The following is a 22786-nucleotide window of genomic DNA, read 5'->3' on the forward strand; positions in this document are numbered from 1 at the left end:
CTTCATTGCTTTAGTATCAGGAGAACCTCAAAATGGTTTGTACGATTTAAAAGTCTTGAGTTTGGCTTGGAAGACGTAGAACGTACTGGCAATCAGAAAAGTTAGAAGATGAGGAACTTGAACCATTACTCGATGAAGATTGTTACCAAACACTAAAAGAGATCGCAAAAAATTTGGCAATCACTCAATCAGCTGTTTCAAAATGTCAGATACATTTAAAAGGAAGGAAGTTACGTGCCATATGAATTAAAGCCAAGAGAAGTTGGAAGAGGAGTTTCTATCGCTACAAAACTAACTATTTTTTACAGCGGATTGTAACCGGTGATGAGAAGGATGCATTACCACAATCCTGAAAGCAAAAAATCATATGTGAAACCTGTTGGACCAGCCCAATAAATGGCAAAGCCGAATATCCCTGATGTCAGTGTCTTGCTTTGTGTTTTCTGGGATCGAAACACATTGGGTTTTATTAGCTTCTAAACCCCGGTTCTCGCGCCAATAATTTTCCATCTGCGAAGCAATAATTTTCCATCACGACATGTTACAAGACCGGGTACATACTATCAAGAAAACAGCCTCAGGGATGTTTTTCCTCAACCCTGGTTAATTTTTCAGCAAATATGTTCGTAAACAGTAGATATGTTGCACGTCTTGTATTTATACTTACTAATTTGTACTTATATAAGCTAATTTTGAAAACATTTTTTTTTGAAGTTTATTATTTATAAACTCTGATTTCTATTATTAGTGAAAACATTTCCGATGGATGTTCGGTCGAACATTGGCCATTTACGTTTGTAATATAAGAACGACTAGTAATTTCATAAGAACTGAGACACAAGTACTTAAACAATAAGCCTTCACATATGTATATTTATGTCCTTAACTCCCCTATTTTGTGGACCCCAGCACGCCGGCAAGTATGCTGTATTCCGCCCCCACTGTGTATTAATTCCAACACAAGGGGGTGTTAGCTTAAATGACGCCATTTTTAGCCCCAAAGCGTTGTACAAAAAGACTTGCGCGTCTTATAGTTGTTTGCTTTTAATTTGTTGTGGTACGCATATTTCTCGCTCGATATTATTTTTTAGTCTTTACTTGTTTTTCAACATCCTTTTAAGTAGCTTTTCTAAGAGACTGCGTTGGCAGCGTGTCTCCTAAGCTAAAGTGAGATAAAACAAGCCAAGGTTTAGCACTTTCTTCAACATCCTTTCGCTTGCCTCAAATGCACGTATATGCCTTGAAATACGCCATTTTTTGCGGGGCGCCAAAGAAAGGATGCTTTGCGAATCTGCACGTGGCCTGTGCCACGACACTCTCTGCCTGTGCATAAGATGGTGCCTGAAAAAGATGATGAAAAAAGTTGAAAAAGTTTAACTGGCAGAAAGTTGAAAGGACGTCAAGTGAAAAGTTTTATGAATTTTCTACTTTTTCACAAAGTGTACTGAAGTTTACTTGCTGCTTGCTGTATATTTTTATGGCTGCTGTGTGTGCACATTTTCAGTATTTTTTTTTGTTTTTTCTTTGAAAAGTATCTTTTTAGAAATCACTGCAGTGTAAAATGGGTGGAGCACAGGAAATATGCATAATCATCTTTGTGCTGATTTCAAATCGCATTGAGTGGGAAAGCAGTGCGAGCTCGAAGGAAATGTTGTCGGTATACGCCGCCATAGTACCTACTGAATAGGCGCAAAACGGAGACTGCGGGGTGTGGGCTGAGTTACAAAAAATGGCTACCACTGTGACCGGATAGCTGTTTGAATTTTATGCAGTTTCCTTTTTTCGTTGTATTTCTCCTTGTGGAATATTGAAAAGTTGAAAAGTTTGTCGTTTTCTGCTCTGCTTTACTTTGCTTTGAGGCTGTCAAGAAATTTTCAACGAAATTTGCTTGTAATGAAATTAGAGTAGAAGTGGTAGGAAACAAGTTTTTATTGCTGCGCACATAATTTATAGTTTGTAAACGTTATAAGATTTAAAAAGGAATGATTCATGGAAATCTGTAAAGCTTCTTAAAGCCTACCATTTCTAGTATAAATTGGTTTTGAGTGCTTTTAAATTTTTGCTTTAATAGAAAAACAAGACTTACACGTCGTTTTAAGTTTAAATATTTTTGAATATAGATATGCTATAAACGAAAGGGACCAGGATGTCCAAGACCATGTGCCAGGGCTTCGAAGAAAAACACTTAAGTGTTTTGCTCACGCGGTCTCGAAATTACTAAAGGACGGTTATTGACCTAATGACAGATCACAATCACCTTGGTACTACGTGAAGGCTGAGTGGTTATTAGTAACGATGTCTTATGTAGGAAGCGCATGGAAGAAGGTATGGGGTGGCCATGTTTATTATCTGTTCCGTGGCGTGATGTAATTTTTACTGAGACGTCTTGCGTTGTTTTTAACATATAAGGTGGGTGGATGGGAACACTTTCCCAATAGATGTATTTTACAACTACCTTAAATTGTAACTGAATTTTATTTTGTCTGTCTTAATGACCGCCAGATTTTATTTGTTATATAGAAATGCCATGGTATTAACCAATTTTTTATTAAGCGACCACCAAATTAATTCTCTTACACAATTATCGTTTGCGAGTACAACAGATGTACGCTCACATGTTCACCTCAAATAAGTCATTAACAATTGGGCGACTTTACTGACCGAGTGAGGTTCTTTAATTGTACCTTTCTTTGCAATTGCATGTGTACATATATACATATGTATATGCGTATGTACTTGAGTTTCACGTGTACTTTTAGTTAATTTCATTTATATGTTGCTTTGGTAATTACTGCGTTGCGCGGAAAGTGTGAAGTGTAGCGCGAGTGTCACTCCTTAAAGGGGTTAATTAGATGGAGTACGTGAAGTACTGGTCGCACATCTGAGTAATTATACTCTCCGGTGTGTGTGTGTGTGTTTGGTGGTAAATAACCGTTGTCCGTTAATATGTTTGATCATTTTATTACCGTAATCTTCATTAAATTTCAATTTGTCAACGATCATTGCCTGCAATAATGACTTTATTAATTAGAACAGAGCGAACTGGGTAAAGAAATTTTCAAAAAATTTATTAAAGAATCGACGAGACTTGCTAATTTAGGAAAATTTTCAAATTTGTCGTTACAATTTCATCTTTAACATGTAAAAACACATATTTCCAATTTTCAAAACTTTTAGATAAAAGATTTCCTGCATACTCCTAGGGTTAGGTTATGTTTTGATATCTTATAAACTGGTCAATGCAAAAGTCTCCGGCAAGATGGTGCTACTAGATTATATCCATATGGTTTTTAATTAGCCCCAAACCTTTATAATACAGACAGCTGTCGGACTATTAGTTTGTAAATTATACCATTTTGAGTGAATGAACTTTTGTTATAGTTAAAAAATGGATGAGAAGGAAAGACGAGTTTCCGGACATTGTACCAGGAATATCAACCATCAAGGATTGGTATGCTAAGTTTGGATGTGCTGAAATCAGGAATGAAGACGGTGAATGCAGTGAACGTCAATGATGTTGTTCGAGATCATTTTACTCCGAAGCCTAATCGCAGTCATCCGAGTGGACTGCATACGATGAACCAGCCCCAAAGCGCGGTAAAATGCAACAGCTGGGCAGGTTATGGCGTCTGTATTTTGAGAAGCAGATGGAATAATTACCTTGTAAAAGGAAGAACCATTAATAGCGACTATTGAACGCGTTATTTTATCGTTTGAACGACGAAAATAACGAAAAAACTGCCGCATTTGAAGAAAATGAAAGTGACCGTATTACAAGTCAATAAAAATGATTGCCAAAATCCATTTATTGCGTTTCGAATTGCTTCCGCACCGAACGTGTTCTTCAGATCTGGCCCTCAGCGATTATTTCATAGCATCAGATCTCAAAAGAATGCTCGCTGGGAAGAAATTTTCGTCGAATGAAGAGGTGATCGGCGAAACAATCGCTAGCAATGAGAAGCTGGTTTATGAATATGACATCTAAACTGGGAATGCAAAAATGAGCTGAAATACAAAAAGTCAATGAAACTGAGGTTGATAACAAGTGGATAGAAACTTGGATTAAGCATTAACATGTTTGTATTGGTTCAAAAGGAGCCTATTTTCAAGACGATAATAAAGATTTATATTCAAAATATGGTACATAATTTTTTCGTTTTTGACGTCGTTGCTCGAAGATAAGATATGTACTTATTTGTGGTAATCAATTGAATACACAAATCCTTACATTCATCTCGATTAGTTCTAGGTGATAAAATAATCATAATGCATAGCAATGTGCAAGATAATTAGGAAGACCGTAGAATATGTTAAGTTGTTGGTGGAGGACATATCCGAAGAGCACCACTGTTGGTGGGAAGTCAAAATTATTTTCATTGTTTTCTTCCGCAGAATTTTTAATTATATTATATAAATTAATTATTACTTCCCTCAATAGGTAACTAAGAACTATTGAAGTGATCCGTTTGTTGATGCACCTGCATGGTAACAAGAAAAATGCGAAAGATGTTATCATTCAATAAAATTGTTGATAATGTAAACGGATAGCTTCAAGCCAAGCAAAGAGAGAAATGATTATTATTTTGCAAAGGTTAAAAAATTCAGCGAACTGCGAAGAAACCGGGACACTATCATTAGACCTAAACTAGGCGGTGCGCCGCGACCTCATTGAGCAGAACTGAGTTGACGAATTGTTGATGCTTATTTATAATGAGATGCCACATTACACCCCTTTTGTGGCAAATCGGTAACAATCGTAATGTTGCATTGCTTAGCAAGCGTTGCCATCTTCGCCCGCCATAAATTTATGACTTTGATTACAAGTTGTTATTAGTTTTGATTGCATTAAGTGAGTGCGCTCGAATTTCAACAAAAACAACAATAATAGCAAAGCCACCACAAACAGAAAAAGAGCGAACACACATTCATGCGAGCATCACACACACATACATACACACTTGCATATACATATATGTATGTATGCGATACAGATGCATGTGTGCGTATGGCAACCAGCAGTAAAGTGCACAAAGGCAAGGGAAAAAGTGTAGTTGATTTTTATTTTTCGTTTTTGTTGTTGCGTGGAAAATAACAAAGCAATCAATTGAAATGTTGGCAAACATGTCAAACTAAATTACCAAGTGTGCGATGTGCGTCAAAGGCCGCGCAAGTGCAGGCATACATACATACATACATACAAATCTACATTTGAATGCCTGAATATGTGGCCATGTAGCTTTATGTGCAGGTTGCACGAACAGATGTTGCAACAAAAACTGGCATTTTTATTTCCGCAGCTTTTATAAAAGTGCATGTATTTGTGTGAGTGCCTGTGTGTGTGTGTTGTGTCGCGACCGCAAAAACCGAATTTTAATTTGTATGCTTGCATTTGCGGTGTGGCATGCCACTATTTTATTTATCTTATTTTATTTTATTTCCATACACTTTACAGTTACGCAATAGAAAAGTCACAACAACAATACAATTTTATACACACACATACAAAAGTATGAACATATACATATGTATATTCCTTTCACCCCACCAAATTGCAGCAGATTTCCGGTGCGGATGCTGGTGAGGGTGCCACCATTTCACCGATACCAGCCCAGCGATGTAACCGCAACTTCAACTATTACCAGCAACGCCCGTCTGGTTAGCAACATTTGCGCTAGCAACACTATACATATGTACATTTGTATGTACGTGCAGACATTCATATTTTTAATCTCATTATTATTATATGAAGGTATTGTGTTGCATATTGCTTTGTGACTGTCCGCGCCGCTTTCTGCAAAGCAACGCCGAGACGCAAGCAGAGAATAATAGAACAAAAACCAGAAGGAAATAATAGAAAAATCAAATATCGACAGAGAAAATCGCAAAGCAGTGTCGAAAAGGGTGTTCCATGTTGTTACTATAATTTGCGCTGCTGCCACTCCGCCGCCGCCCGCTAAAAGTCAGACTTTTTGCCCGCCACACAAATTGGTAGTAAGAAGAACAACAAAAACTACCACCCTAACCAGCAGCTTCCAGCATACCAACTCATCTCTTACCTCCGCCCGCCGCCGCCGTGGCCCTCCCACGGCTCATGAAGGTTACACGGAAGGGGTGGTCTCTCTGTGTGGGCAAGAGTGAATTTTTAACGCTTGTTTGATTGTGTAATTAAATTATACGCCCTTTATATGCGGTCCTTGGGGAGGGCAATCAAATGCGCGGGAATGCCTGCCCTCGTCTCGCCGGCAAATGCGAGCAATAAAACGCTTACAATAGTGAGCTGGCTAGCAAGCAGGTCCATTGAAACGCTTACATTTACATTTTTCCATATTTGAGAAAAGAGCAAAGCAGCAAAAGAGGGGAGAATTTAACTCGTTACAAGACGAGTAAATAAAGCCAAATTCTTTGGGTAAAAAATGTAAAAATTTATGAAAAATTGAATATAATATCCGGAGATGCAACAAAAAGTTAAGAAATTTTCCCAGGCTTTGGCGCGAGTTGTACTTGTTTCACAAGCAATTCGAATGCGTTATTATAGTTTGAGGGAGTCGACGCCCTTTCACCTTTCTTGACACTTTATAGAGGAAAAGCTGCTGTGTCTGGCGGTTATTTATACTCTCTTAACATATGGGTGGAATACACTGCAAGGAAATTTGTATTTTTGTATAAATCAGTATTACGTAGATTAGTTCTTAAACGAGTTTGGTCCATTCCATAACTCTAAAGCTCTTGCTAAGTACTTTTACGGCAATATCGGAAATATCTCAATATTTCCTCTTGACTGATCCATTTTCCCAAAACTTAAGTTGGATAAGGGGTTGTATCTACTTGAAACTCAGAAATAATTCATTTTTGTGTACGTTTTTTGAAAAATACTTTCTTTATTAAATTAACACAAATTATGTGCATTTACAGAATTTAATGCATTTTTTATATCGATGATTCATTTGAGCTTAATATAGGTAATGACCGAAGGATTAGCCAAAATTTTAAAGTTATGAAAGCCGATTACACTAAGTTAAAAGAGCTTTCAAATTCGCTCAAAACTATTAGTCGCCCGAAACTGCTTTGGTGAATAAACTTCAAATTTTATTTTCAAATATTGGTACATTCTATAAAAAGTATTTAATTTTTTTGAACTTCCCAAGTGGACATAACCCCTTGATCGTGAGTCATATGAAGCACCAAAATTCAACGATCTCAACCAACACGATCACTTCGCTCAGTGTCTATTGTCATAATATTAACGGCAGGCAACATAGAGGTCATCATAAATCAACACAAAAATCAACTGAATCGAAGCAATAATATTTTAAATAGCCAAAAGGCCAAAACACAATAATTTCTAAAGCGAACACGGGACATCAAAGCGACTCACGTTGCTGGCAGCTATTTAATGGGCAACGAATAAAGTGGAAAAACACACACAAAACATATTTATTCCAAACACACGTTTTCAATTGAGTTGAGTGAATGTTGCGTATAGCGTCTGAAGACCAGCCTCATTTATTTGATCGCTCAATCAAAATGATAAATGAAAATTAATATTTCTTAATAATGTTTACAAAGTGAGAATTACAAGAAGCAATCAAAGCGAGCAAATGGCGAATGGCCAACAAATGTGGTAAGACATGTGTATATGTTACGATCATATACCTTTATATTGTATGTTGTATGTATGTAAGTTTCGTATACGTGCTAGTGCTTAAGATGGAATAGTGGTGTAGTGCTTTCCAACGTCTTAAGGTTAGATACTAGTTACATTATGGGCCAATTAAGATGAAGTGGTTGAAATAACCCCAAAATTACTATGCGGTGTTAAGTCGAAGACTTTTTACCTCTCATGAAATAAGGCTAAATGCAAGGTGGTTTTACAAAAGAAAAAAACGAACAGTTTGAAGAAATTGCGATTTATTTCTCAAGATAGTTTACTTTAACTTAGCAATTTCCCAACTTATATTATATTATACTGAACATCGGTTAAACCGAAGCTATAATATCATTCACAAATACAATAACTTTGATCGGTCAGTTTGTATGGCAGCTAAGTATATGCTATAGTAATTTGATATGAACAATTTTTTCGGAGATTGCACGGTTGTCTTGAGAGAAAACGACGGGTGCAAATTTTACGATGTTTCAAAAACTGAGAGAGTTCTTACTAAATCATTACTTTATAGGGTCCATTTTGGGTGCTGCAAATTTAATATACCCTGTTCAGTCTATATAAATACGTATTCTGGGTTTTCACAGTAAGTGATTGTGATTGAAATCCCAAGTTAACGAAATCGCTGTATACGCACTGAAGACTATATAGCTTGTATGATTACTTACTCACAGACACCCATTACCATAATGAGAAATGTGTTTTTGCGCTTTTGAGATCTCAATGTGGTGTTTGCTCATTTCCCTTTCCTATTTTGCCGGGTTATTTATTTGCTTTTTTGCTTTGTGGCGCAACATCGCGTCCAACGGTTTGCCAATTGACCACATGCTGCACATAAAGCGTCAGCTCGTACACACCTTTTCCACTCGTTATTCCATCATTTAACTTATTCAAATATACATTTTTATATTGCGGTGCTCCTCCTTCTCCTGCAACACCTTTACTTTGTGCACCTTCGCATAATGGTTAACCACATTACACAAACAATATTCGATTTGCTTTGGACACTTCGTACACATTTAGAATTTCATCTCTTTTCATATTTTCTCAGCACCACGAAAACCTACATATACATATGTATATGCATACGTGTGTTTTGATAAGAAAAATTGCAGCCTATCAATCACTTGTTTAAGTGGAAACCACCGCGCTCACGCCGAAACCGCATAAAAAATCATCAAAACAAAAGGCAAGTGGTGAAGCAACAACAATAGTGGCAAACGCAATAAAGTGGAATAAATGCGTAAGCGAATGATGTTTGCTTGAATAATGTATTTATTTCTTTGCCCAGCCGCACGAAGGCATTCGTCAAAATTTAACAAACTTCACAGACGCAGAACGTCCGCCAAGTAAATGTATTTACGATATACATACATATATACATGCGTAGGTTAATATATCAACACTGTGCACAGTGGAATTGAAATTAAAGAGCTGTTTTCAAAATTTATACTTTACAAATGGTAGCCTATTTTGGTTTGCTAATCGTGGAAAAGAAGCAAATCGAACAAATTGTAGTAGTTGTTCAAAGCAAAGAAATGGGGAATCTAATAACAACGAACCCTTCAACGTATTCTTTAATCATGATTTTAGGCATAATTTTTGACCGAAATCATCTGCGTATCTAAATCATTTGGAAAATATATACTACCATATATACGAGTAAAATTGGGTACTACACCCCAACACCAACCCGGCATTTTATCTGCGCAACAAGCTTTACTCAGAATGCAAACAGTATTTTTTTAATTTTCATAGTTTTTTAGAAATAATTATTTCGAAAATTTAAAAAAAAGTAGTTTCTTCATTTGAACGTTTACTTTCAAAAAATATGCTTATGTGAGTTTGTATTGCTATGATTGATCTGAATCATATGTTCGGAAATGCAAAGTATTCAATGCCAAATTTCGCGAAAATACATTGTCAATTAAAAAAGCTTTCCATACAAAAACTGGGTGTCCACAGAAAAACTTGATTTTTATCGGTCAGTTTGTGTAACAGCTATAGCTTCTGCGTTTCCTACTAAGTATTGCAAAGCGTCGCGGCAAACTTTAATACAATGATCAGGATATAAAAAATCAAAGATATTCACTCCAAGGGGCATTAATATAATCGAGTTCCTTAGGAGGCTGTCGATACAAACGCTTGGGGCTAGAAGACAAAGAATGAATGCCTTCTAATATTTTTGGGGGAGTAAAGCTTACGTGACCCATGTAAAGTTGACGGAATAATGTGAACTAGTCTATCTGTTATCTTACCATGGAGAACGATGCTGCCGGTTTGCATTCACAAACCACAAGCAGCTATTTGCTCCATATTTGAATTTAGTCAACCAACACGAAAACCTAAAGGGCACAATCAAATATACCTATACATACAGAAATATGCACATACATACACCCACAAGTGAAAACACACAGACCAACTGCCGCTAAAGTTAAGTCCTCACCGCATTTGGCATTTCGATATTTGGAGCCGACCACAGGCACCTCTGAGCTTTCGGCAGTGTGTTTAGACTGGTGAATATTTCGGCGCCGCGGCCACTTTTGTCGTGTGGCGTGCACAAACATCTGCCATTTGTATCCACAGCTGCCTCTATATGTACTTATGTATGTGGTATGTAGGATGTTAGCGTTTGCACAGCGCCACCGCTGCCTAGCACCGGCCATGCGACTGCGGTTCTAGTGCGCCACTTCGGTTTTGGTCGCATTGGCTTTGACTTTGGCTATGGCGTCGGTTGCGGTGGTTTTGTGGCTTTCACGTCGCTCTATAGGGACAGTCGAACGACTTGTTTGGCAGAGCTTATGCAAGCGTTTCGCTATAGCCTTCACTTTGACTGAGATTGTTTCGAAAGATTAATTGACTTGCGGCCACACGCACCCGACCAAAAGTCAAAATTTGCAGCGCTAACCCACCGCACGCTCATAAGTCCACATACTGACACACATACATGAGCTAACATATCAGAGGTATGACTGACTGCCGTTGCCACGCTCACAGTTTAAACGCGTTACTTGAGCGTATTCGGCTGGGTAGGCGTTAAGTTATTTGAAAGCTTCGTGCCTCCTTCAATTCAGGTGTAGTAAATTTTTCCTTACCACATAATGGTGTTTGGTGTTTTGAAATATGCGTAAGTAGCGTGTTTCCGCGCTTAAATGTTGTGGTTTTGTGGCATGAGTGTAACTAAGTTGGATATTAATCTAAGTTATAAAGTGAATGTAGTGAAACACGACAAATTAATATTTGTGAAGCTTTAGAAAGATGAGATTTTGTACAAGAAAAGCTCTTCAGGCAATTTTGTCATTCCTTGACTTAATATTGTTTACCACGCTTCAAATCGTTACCAGTGAACGCGTCAGGATTGGAACGAAATGCTTCGGAAAAGCTTCCTATAACCTAAGTGATAATCATTTTATGGATATTATTACACCAGAACAATGTATAATTATAATTTCTCTGAACCACTAGGATTCCTTTCATATTTCAGGATTTGGCAACTCTAGTGTTGCAATCTGGCAACTGTCAAATTGGTCGTTCATTTTGACATTTTTGATGTCATACACACTCACAAAATTTGACATACAGCCACTACTTGGATTGTTTACAGTGACTTGGTATATTCATCTCAGCCAAAGAAAGGAATCAAATGGCGACCAATTTGCGCGATTATTTTTTACAACGTTCGACGTGGATTATCTTAGTAACAGTGCATCAAGGAACTAAATTAAATTTTCGTTGAGGAAACTTCATCACAGGCTAGTATTTATCGATGGTATGGTGAATTCAATCGAGGTCATAGATCACTCCAAGAGGGTTGTCGTGAAGGTCGTTCAAAATCAGTTGTTGTTCCGGAAACTACTGATGCTGTGAGCAAACCATGTGACCTATAGTGGGATAGAGGCAATTATAGGACTTACCAGAACTAGCATACATTCAATATTGTATTCATCTGTTTCACGTTTGATGCCATACAGTTTATTGATCACTCAAAAAACAAGACTTGTGTCGATTGGTAGGGAGAAGTGTTAAAATATACGATGACGGTACTTCGAAACTCGTCAATGAAATCGTGACAGATGATGAAACGTGGATTTACGCGTCTGCGTCCGGAAGTAAAGAGTAGGCGACTGGGTGTTTCAAGATGAACCGAATCCAACAAAAGTTGTCCGAGCACGAAGCACTTCCATGCAAACGGTTGCCAAGGTTTTTTTGAAACAACTGAACATATCTCAACAATACCATTAGAACAACGCAGAATAGTAAATTCTGAGTGTTATACAACCACTTTTTTCCAGTTGTTTTGCAAAAAATTAGGAAAACCAACCTCCGAAGACGGATCACTCTTCACCATGATAATACGAGCTCTCAAACATCAACTAAAACATTTGCATTTTTGAGCACTCCTACCTTCAATTTGCTGAGTCATCCACCGTATAGACCTGACTTGGCTTCGAATCACTTCGTTCGTAAAAAAATAAACTAAGAGGTCAACGTTTTTCGACATCTCAAGATATGGTTGATGGGTTCAGAACGCATGTTTTGGATATAAGTTAACAAAATAAATATTTTGTAATATAGTGTACTGTACCATGCAAGCCTAAGAATGCTCAGGAATGCAGGTACACAATTTGGCAAACGCATCACGCCACTTTACCGCTACTCACTAAAAGAGCGCCAAATAATATTACGGATATTAATGACGCTACTAGCACGCCACTAACAATATGCGTCGCTGCCGACGTCTCGCTCTGCCGGCGCTTAGAATGTTAAGTTGGTGATAGCATAAGCTTAGATTTAAGCTTTACTTTTAATTCGGCTGTCCTTTAAGTTGGTTGGACATCGCTCCAGCAACTTAGAAATTAAAGTTTAAACAAGTATTTTTGTACGATTGTAACAAAATGTTTAAATAAAAAAATAAAATAAAACTTAAAAGTTTTTAACTGGCGCCCAACGTGGGGCCCCTAAAAGGGGCAATAACTGGCCCCTAAGAGGGGTATTTAAAAGTTAACTGGCTCCTAGAGGTGTACTTAAAAGTATTTAACTGGAGGCCTTTCACCAGGAGCCCAGCACCAGGAGCCCCCACATCAGGGGAAATAATTCCTTTAACCAGCAGCCCCCACCATAAGGGGAAATAACTGGCCCCACCATCAGGGATATGGCCCTTAAGAGGTGTACGTAAAAGTATTTAACTGGAGGCCTTTCACCAGGAGCCCAGCACCAGGAGCCCCTTTCACCAGGAATCCCTGATAAAAGAAGTCTGCAGCGGAATTTTTTTTCAATCAACTTAGCCGAATTAATCGTCCATCTGATCTCTTACCCACTCATAAGGAAGAGAAGCGTGCGAGAAAGTGGCCATCGGGGGAACCTTAGTAATGACGAAAAGGATTAAACGGGATACTTCTTCCAGTCATGCACGTTTGTAAGATGTTAGTTTTAAGAATTATAATTATGATTTCTAATTATTTATATCAATTAACTAAATAAGTGAAAAGTGTAAAAAAGAATATTATATTTTATCAATAACGAAAAATTTAAAAAAAAGGTGTTCATTTCACAAAAAGTGTATTTAAAGGTGTAGTCAAACACAAAAAATTAATATTATAAAAATAAAAAATGAGTAAAACTCAGTTATCACTAAAAATTCAAAAAATAAAAAGGAGGAAAAAGTTCCTATTCCTATATACGGTTTTCTAAATAAAAAAGAATATTATATATTATCAATAACAAAAAATTTTAAAAAGTTGTTCATATCACAAAAAGTGTATTTAAAGGTGTATCCCTAGTCGAACACAAAAAAAATTAATAAAAATTAAAAATGAGGAAAAATTCAATTATCGCTAAAAAAAGTCGAACACAAAAAATTAATAAAACAAAAATTAAAGATGAGGAAAAACTCAATTATCGCTAAAAAAAGTCGAACACAAAAAATTAATAAAATAAAAATTAAAAATGAGGAAAAACTCAATTATCGCTAAAAAAAAGTCGAACACAAAAAATTAATAAAATAAAAATTAAAAATGAGGAAAAACTCAATTATCACTAAAAAAAAGTCGAACACAAAAAATTAATAAAATAAAAATTAAAATGAGGAAAAACTTAATTATGACTTAAAATAGTCGAACACAAAAAATTAATAAAATAAAAATTAAAAATGAGGAAAAACTCAATTATCGCTAAAAATAGTCAAACACAAAAAATTAATAAAATAAAAATTAAAAATGAGGAAAAACTCAATTATCGCTAAAAAAAGTCGAACACAAAAAATTAATATAATGAAAATTAAAAATGAGATAAAACTCGAATATCGCTAAAAATAGTCGAACACAAAAAATTAATAAAATAAAAATTAAAAATGAGGAAAAACTCAATTATCGCTAAAAAAAGTCGAACACAAAAAATTAATAAAATAAAAATTAAAATGAGGAAAAACTTAATTATGACTTAAAATAGTCGAACACAAAAAATTAATAAAATAAAAATTAAAAATGAGGAAAAACTCAATTATCGCTAAAAAAAAGTCGAACACAAAAAATTAATAAAATAAAAATTAAAAATGAGGAAAAACTCAATTATCGCTAAAAAAAGTCGAACACAAAAAATTAATAAAATAAAAATTAAAATGAGGAAAAACTTAATTATGACTTAAAATAGTCGAACACAAAAAATTAATAAAATAAAAATTAAAAATGAGGAAAAACTCAATTATCGCTAAAAAAAAGTCGAACACAAAAAATTAATAAAATAAAAATTAAAATGAAGAAAAACTTAAGTATGACTTAAAATAGTCGAACACAAAAAATTAATAAAATAAAAATTAAAAATGAGGAAAAACTCAATTATCGCTAAAATAAAGGTTGAACACAAAAAATTAATAAAATAAAAATTAAAAATGAGGAAAAACTCAATTATCGCTAAAAAAAGGTTGAACACAAAAAATTAATAAAATAAAAATTAAAAATGAGGAAAAACTCAATTATGACTTAAAATAGTCGAACACAAAAAATTAATAAAATAAAAATTAAAAATGAGGAAAAACTTAATTATGACTTAAAATAGTCGAACACAAAAAATTAATAAAATAAAAATTAAAAATGAGGAAAAACTCAATTATCGCTAAAAAAAAGTCGAACACAAAAAATTAATAAAATAAAAATTAAAATGAGGAAAAACTTAATTATGACTTAAAATAGTCGAACACAAAAAATTAATAAAATAAAAATTAAAAATGAGGAAAAACTTAATTATGACTTAAAATAGTCGAACACAAAAAATTAATAAAATAAAAATTAAAAATGAGGAAAAACTTAATTATGACTTAAAATAGTCGAACACAAAAAATTAATAAAATAAAAATTAAAAATGAGGAAAAACTCAATTATCGCTAAAAAAAAGTCGAACACAAAAAATTAATAAAATAAAAATTAAAAATGAGGAAAAACTCAATTATGACTTAAAATAGTCGAACACAAAAAATTAATAAAATAAAAATTAAAAATGAGGAAAAACTTAATTATGACTTAAAATAGTCGAACACAAAAAATTAATAAAATAAAAATTAAAAATGAGGAAAAACTCAATTATCGCTAAAAAAAAGTCGAACACAAAAAATTAATAAAATAAAAATTAAAATGAGGAAAAACTTAATTATGACTTAAAATAGTCGAACACAAAAAATTAATAAAATAAAAATTAAAAATGAGGAAAAACTCAATTATCGCTAAAAAAAAGTCGAACACAAAAAATTAATAAAATAAAAATTAAAATGAAGAAAAACTTAAGTATGACTTAAAATAGTCGAACACAAAAAATTAATAAAATAAAAATTAAAAATGAGGAAAAACTCAATTATGACTTAAAATAGTCGAACACAAAAAATTAATAAAATAAAAATTAAAAATGAGGAAAAACTCAATTATGACTTAAAATAGTCGAACACAAAAAATTAATAAAATAAAAATTAAAAATGAGGAAAAACTCAATTATCGATAAAAATAGTCAAACACAAAAAATTAATAAAATAAAAATTAAAAATGAGGAAAAACTCAATTATGACTAAAAATAGTCAAACACAAAAAATTAATAAAATAAAAATTAAAAATGAGGAAAAACTCAATTATGACTAAAAATAGTCGAACACAAAAATTAATATAATAAAAATTAAAAATGAGGAAAAACTCAATTATCGCTAAAAAAAAGTCGAACACAAAAAATTAATAAAATAAAAATTAAAATGAAGAAAAACTTAAGTATGACTTAAAATAGTCGAACACAAAAAATTAATAAAATAAAAATTAAAAATGAGGAAAAACTCAATTATCGCTAAAAAAAAGTCGAACACAAAAAATTAATAAAATAAAAATTAAAAATGAGGAAAAACTCAATTATCGCTAAAAAAAAGTCGAACACAAAAAATTAATAAAATAAAAATTAAAATGAGGAAAAACTCAATTATGACTTAAAATAGTCGAACACAAAAAATTAATAAAATAAAAATTAAAAATGAGGAAAAACTCAATTATCGCTAAAAAAAAGTCGAACACAAAAAATTAATAAAATAAAAATTAAAAATGAGGAAAAACTCAATTATCGCTAAAAAAAGTCGAACACAAAAAATTAATAAAATAAAAATTAAAATGAGGAAAAACTTAATTATGACTTAAAATAGTCGAACACAAAAAATTAATAAAATAAAAATTAAAAATGAGGAAAAACTCAATTATCGCTAAAAATAGTCGAACACAAAAAATTAATATAATGATCACTACACTATTCAAAAAAACAAAAAAAAAAGAGGAAAAAAGATCCTATTCCTATATACCGTTTCCCAAACAAAAAATGAAGGTAAATAAATAATAACGTAAAAAATTTAAAATTTATAAATTAAAAAATTTTAAATTTTCGTACATTAGAAATAAAATGTTTATCAAAAAGAAAATAATGTGTTCGAAATTAAAATATGTAATATATTGAAAATTAAAATAAAAATTTAAAACATTGTAAAAAATTTAAAATTTAAAAAATATTGAAAATTTAAATACAAAATTTAAAAAATTAAAAGATAAAAATCAAACAGAAAACGAAGGTAAATAAATAATATTGTAAAAAATTTAAAATTTATAAATTAAAAAAAAATTTAAATTTTCGTACATTAGAAATAAAATGTTTATCAAAAAAAATAATGTATTCGAAATTAAAATATGTAATATATTGAAAATTAAAATAAAAATTTAAAACATTGTAAAAAATTTAAAATTTAAAAAATATTGAAAATTTAAATACAAAATTTAAAAAATTAAAAGATAAAAATCAAACAGAAAATGAAGGTAAATAAATAATAATGTAAAAAATTTAAAATTTATAAATTAAAAAATTTTAAATTTTCGTACATTAGAAATAAAATGTTTATCAAAAAGTAAAAATTAAAATATTTAAAAATGAGATTGTAAAAAGAAAAAATTACTGCAAACACTTATGTTATTAGCTGAGCCAAGGCCAATATTATAATTTAAGAATCACTTGTAAGAACGAAAGTAAATTGTAGAGTTTTTTTTCCAATATTTAAATATGAATGTGAAATTGTAAAAATTAAAAGGAATTGTAAACCTTTTTTCTAACATTTAAAGCAACAAATCATGTAAAATATGTACATAGTTAAGAAATACATCACTTAGTTGCGCAAAGGCGAATAATCATCATCAGTCTAAGGAATCAAGCCAATCGTTAATGAATATGATACCAGCGCCAAAGATGCCACTACGTATGTCGCTCAATGAAACATTTTAATAAATAAATGATTACGGTACGAAAGAGGACCCCAGAGCTCAGCCATAATACTCATTACATTGAAGTCTCCCAGTTCTCCAAATAAGAATTTACAATAACTTGGCTGTCGAACGCGGACGTTCGAAATTAAGAAGGGAGGAGTTAACAAAATAAATATTTTGTAATATAGTGTACTGTACCATGCAAGCCTAAGAATGCTCAGGAATGCAGGTACACAATTTGGCAAACGCATCACGCCACTTTACCGCTACTCACTAAAAGAGCGCCAAACTAATATTACGGATATTAATGACGCTACTAGCACGCCACTAACAATATGCGTCGCTGCCGACGTTTCGCTCTGCCGGCGCTTAGAATGTTAAGTTGGTGATAGCATAAGCTTAGATTTAAGCTTTACTTTTAATTCGGCTGTCCTTTAAGTTGGTTGGACATCGCTCCAGCAACTTAGAAATTAAAGTTTAAACAAGTATTTTTGTACGATTGTAACAAAATGTTTAAATAAAAAAATAAAATAAAACTTAAAAGTTTTTAACTTATATGTACCTCCATCGGAGTGGCAAAAATGATTCGAGAATTGGTTCAAACACATGCAAAAGTATACAGATCGTAATGGAGAATATTTTGAAAAATCTTTAATAAAGCGATTTTCGATTATACAAATTTATTTTTGTTCTCTGTGTAAGAACTTCATTTTGATCGATCAGCAGCTATATGCTCTAGTGGTCCGATATCGGCGGTTCCGAGTTTCAGATCTATATCTGAAAAAGCGTATATATCTGTTCGCGTTTATACGTACAGACAGATGGATAGTTGGAATTTACTCATATTCACAACGCTGATCGTATATATGTATATTATGGTTCCTTGGCGTTTCTTTACGCCTGCTGCGAACTTCCTGACTACTTTATTATACCCTGTTCAGGGAATAATGACATTGTGTTCTTCTGATATATTTGAAGTTCGCACAGTTTGTCAATTGCGGTATATATCTTTTAAGTTTAGGCAGAACCTTTTTCACGAACTCGTAATGTCTTCATACTTGCATATACATATGTATATTAATAAGGCAAAAAGTTACAAGGTACGTGACTGCTTCCTAATGTGGAGTGAAATGTAAAATGAAAACAAGTTCTTGGTTGTTTTGGTGTTTCGTTTGAAATACCTTTTCTCCCACCGTTGCACCCACCGTTTCGTATTTCACGTGTAATTTCAGGTGTAAATAGTTGTGTAAACCCAGCTTACCTTTTTGCTAGCGTTAGCTAAGTGGAATTAACATAAATTATGAAAGCATATTTTCACTTGCTCTTCGTGCGAAAAAATAGTGGCACATGCTGTGCAGAGATGTAGAGAGAGGATTTGTGGCAAGCACAAGTTAGCCAATCGCTCGTGGTCATATTTAGTCAAAGATTCATTTTGATCATTTTCCGTTTTCTTAACTAAGTTATATTATTATACTTTACTATCTTCATAGTAATTTCAGAGAAATATCAAATATAAGTATTTTATATTAAACTTCGGGCTTAGGACTTTTGGTGATAAATATGCCTTGAACATCTCTGCCCTAACTTAGTAATGACAAATATCTCAGGTCCCACACCGTTATTTAATATGATTTCAAAAATATCTTCAACTTTAAATCGTATTTATGTGCGTATGTGCATTCAAATCCAATTATGGAACTGCTTTGTCGTATAAAAACTGTACAATACTTAAACAAAGCAAATTTTTTTCACAAAGCAGATCTTTCGACTTAAAGCTCCTCATCTCAAAAAGGCCAAACGCAAAAAGGCTAGAGAAAATTAGATTAGGTCCTTCAAAGAGTATGAGCACATTGCATCGCAGCCTTTGTGAGCCTCTGGCATACTCTGGTACGCTCTCGTTGCCTTTCGACGCGCACAACCACATCGGCACACGCTCGCCTGCACAGCTCAGCACAATGAGCACGCGTACGCTCTCCGGGCGTTATTCCATTACCTCATAGCAACGGTTTCTTTGAGTATTTTGCGAATTTTCGGGGAATTAGGCAACGAAGCCACCATCTTCACTTCAACTTACAACTTACTGATGCAAAGCTTGTAAAACATTCGGTTGATGCGGTGGTTTCAGTTGTTTTGTAAGCCAACACGCTCGCATTGTTGACTTCCAGCATATGGTTGTGCGCTTAAGTGTGTGTGACTGTGTGTGCTTGTGCACTTTCCTTTGTACTTTGGACTGATTGTAGGCACACTTCCTTGTTCTCTGTAGGCGTGTGAGTGTATGTATGTTTGCTTTCCAAGCCCTATAATTATGAATTTGCAGCACGTGCCGCGATTAGGCGGCGGATGCTCGCATGAATGTCCGTTGAAGCGTAAACAAAACAACACTTTCATAGAATTGCTAATTTACTTACTGGCTTTAAGTCATTGTTGTGTGGCGAAATCCAAATAAATGCTATTTACGCAATTTTTTGTTTGTTGTTTGCTAACCTCAGCTTATTGATATACGCGTGTTTGGTAGTTTGTTTCGAAAATATTATAACTTTTGGAACTCAAGCAACATGCAAAAGAATTGCGTTTTTTCTTGGCGGACTGCCGCATGTGCTTTTAGAAAAGTTAAAAGCGAATTTGATAAGCATATTTCAAGAAACTTGGATTGTGATTTGCCATATTCGCATATGTGTGATGGTTTCAAACATGTCCTTTTCCCAAAGTGAGGGAATTGTAAAAAACTTAAAAAACTTTGAAACCTGTGCTGATAAGCTGAGGTGATAGAGTAAGCGCTCTAAGTCTAATACCTTTTAGGTATGTATATACCTACAATATTACAGCAACTATAAAGAAGTTCAGGAGGCCAAATGAACAAAATGTAGATAATAAAATTTTGCATTCACTTAAACCCTGATTTTCGACTCAGATTCAGTAAATGTAAGCCTAATTTACTTCTCTGACTGAAATAATCAGTAACTTTTTAGTAGAGTCATAATGTCAAGGCTTAATCCAATCTTTTCTATACATATTTGTTATAAACCTCGGCTGGGCAACCCAGTGCCGTGAGACAATTTTAAAATTTGACGATATATTATCTTAGTCCACACCTGACTTTCAGTTCCATGAAAGAATTCTTAATTTATGAGTTTTATAAAAAAAATTACAAGAGGGTTATAATGGCTTATTCGGTATAAATAAGGATATTCTAATGGAAGTCTACCGATGCTAAAAATTCGATATGAACCAGTAGCGGTGACGAAATGCTTATCAAAAAACATAATTTTGTTTAAATGTGAAATTTCAAAATATTACCTGATCGAATATGAGATCGACAATGTGTATTTTTGAGCGATGTTAGACTAAAAATTAAAATATATTTATTTGAAAATACCAAAACAAAATTTTTTTCTACATATGTTAATATATTGTTTTTTTTTTGCATTTATGGTATACTATATATGTAGTTGTTGGTATACCATATAGTTGTTGGTAACATTTCGAAATAAGCTAACTAGACATATATACTTCAATATCTACTATAAGGGAGGTTCAAAAAAGAATGACAGCATATAGTCAATATATTTTTATTGAACTCAATTTACCACAATTTTTACTAAAAAACATTTAAAGCTAAAAGTATTTCAATAGCTATAAATATGTAATTTACACACACAGTCGTTTTGAAAAAAGAGATTGTTAATGTAAATGTTATGTAAACAATATTTCAGCAAACAACGCAAATATACTAGAGCCAAAATGAAAGTTTCGCAAGCCAAAACTGCCCACTCAAGCGCATATAAACCCCTATATATCCACATCCTTAAATGTACATACAGTATATGTATACATACTAACACATATGTCTGTATGTTCAATTGCGCATGAATTATAATTGCATATGTGAATTTCATATTTTCCCATGATAATATCGTAAACAGAAGTTTTTTTAGTTTTCATAATGGCTACCACAAAAATATGGAGTAAAATATTTAAATAATTATGACACATGAAGTGCGCAGGAAAGTTAAGAGCTTAGATAAGTAACTCATTTATTTCTATTTCGGAAATCAAAACTATCGATGAAAAACTAAGATGTAGCATATATATGTATTTATCTATGGTAGTTCTAGATGTATCCACTTTAAACAAATATTTATTTGACATATGCAACAATTTAATCAAAATTTGGAAAGTGCTTCGGTCATTATTTGTATATATTCGGTCAATTGTAATAAACATATTTTGGAGTTTTGGATTTGGGATAATTTTAAGCGAAAAATCTTTCTCGCCGCCACTCACCTTTTTGGGAGATCCTCACTTAAATAGTTTTCAAAATGAAAGATTGATGATCGAAGTAGCTAGCTAGGTAAGTAAGAGTTCTGCCACTTCGCACTCAATTAGCGCTGGAAGCACCATTTTACTACACTATTGTAAGACATTATACCTATATTGAAATCACATTCCATTGTTGTGTTCCCTACTTATCTCCATTATGTTTATTGTAGATAGACATTCAAGGCTTGCTAGATAATGGTTTCAAAACGTTCGATATTTGAGTTGTGATAGAGGTGAGCACTCGCAGAAGAAATGTAGAATCGTTTCCTTGCTCCCATCGAGCTTGCCGCATAGCCATTTTTAACGTATGCTCTTCAAATATCCAATGCCCCTTTATGGTGACTGGTAGTCCTTAGATTTTGTATTGTCATTATTTGGGCTATCTGTGTAAATAACCGCTTTCCGAATCCTCCCGTTGTTGTTAAGTAGCGCTCCGCAGACCTTCTTTATACAAGGTAGCACAAAAATAACCGATGTTTTTCGGTTATAATTTAAGTAATTTTTTAAAAAATGAAAAACTTTGATTCTGCTTGTGGATCATTTTTATTTGGTCTTTTAAATTTTTTTACATCAAGTCGGGAATATGATATCATGTAAATGACGGCCGCCACAGCTGATTGTCATTTGAGCCCTTTTTATGGCATTTTCTATCACTTTGGCTCCAAGAGTCTGAGGCTTGTTAACAAGACTCGACTTCAAAAGGCCACACAAAAAGAAGTCTGGAGCGGTCAAATCAGGCATTCTTGCTGGCCAGTGCAAATCGCCAAAACGGGAGATTAGACGCCCAGGAAATGCATCCTTCAGCATATCGGTTGTGCCACGTGCAGTGTGTGCTGTTGCACAGTCCTGTTGGAGCCACATGTTTTCCAACCGCAATTCATTTAGTTGCGGCAAAAAGAACTCGTTGATCATTGCTCTGTTGCGCTCACCACCCACAGTAACCGTTTGGCCCGCGACGTCTTCGAAGAAAAAAGGTCCGATGACTCATCCAGCAAAAACAGCACACATGTAATGGCTATTCATGGGTTACAGGCGGAGT

General features: G+C 33.6%; 1 long non-coding RNA gene across 18 annotated transcripts; it reads left to right on the plus strand.

Annotated features, from left to right (window-relative positions):
• The first annotated feature begins 13489 nt into the window (after positions 1-13489).
• LOC125778780 (uncharacterized) lies at positions 13490-17198 on the plus strand. Of its 18 annotated transcripts, none has more exons than XR_007422919.1 (6): positions 13490-13712; positions 13914-14381; positions 14517-14584; positions 15258-15390; positions 15659-16060; positions 16196-17198. It is a non-coding gene; the product is annotated as an uncharacterized LOC125778780 (long non-coding RNA). The 18 variants fall into 18 exon arrangements; XR_007422921.1 differs by having other exon boundaries at positions 13914-14313; XR_007422929.1 differs by lacking the exon at positions 15258-15390 and having other exon boundaries at positions 13914-14180; positions 14249-14381; positions 15392-16060.
• Positions 17199-22786: the final 5588 nt, after the last annotated feature.

The sequence above is a fragment of the Bactrocera dorsalis genome, chromosome 5, assembly GCF_023373825.1.
Source record: "Bactrocera dorsalis isolate Fly_Bdor chromosome 5, ASM2337382v1, whole genome shotgun sequence".
In the NCBI taxonomy this organism is placed as follows: domain Eukaryota; kingdom Metazoa; phylum Arthropoda; class Insecta; order Diptera; family Tephritidae; genus Bactrocera; species Bactrocera dorsalis.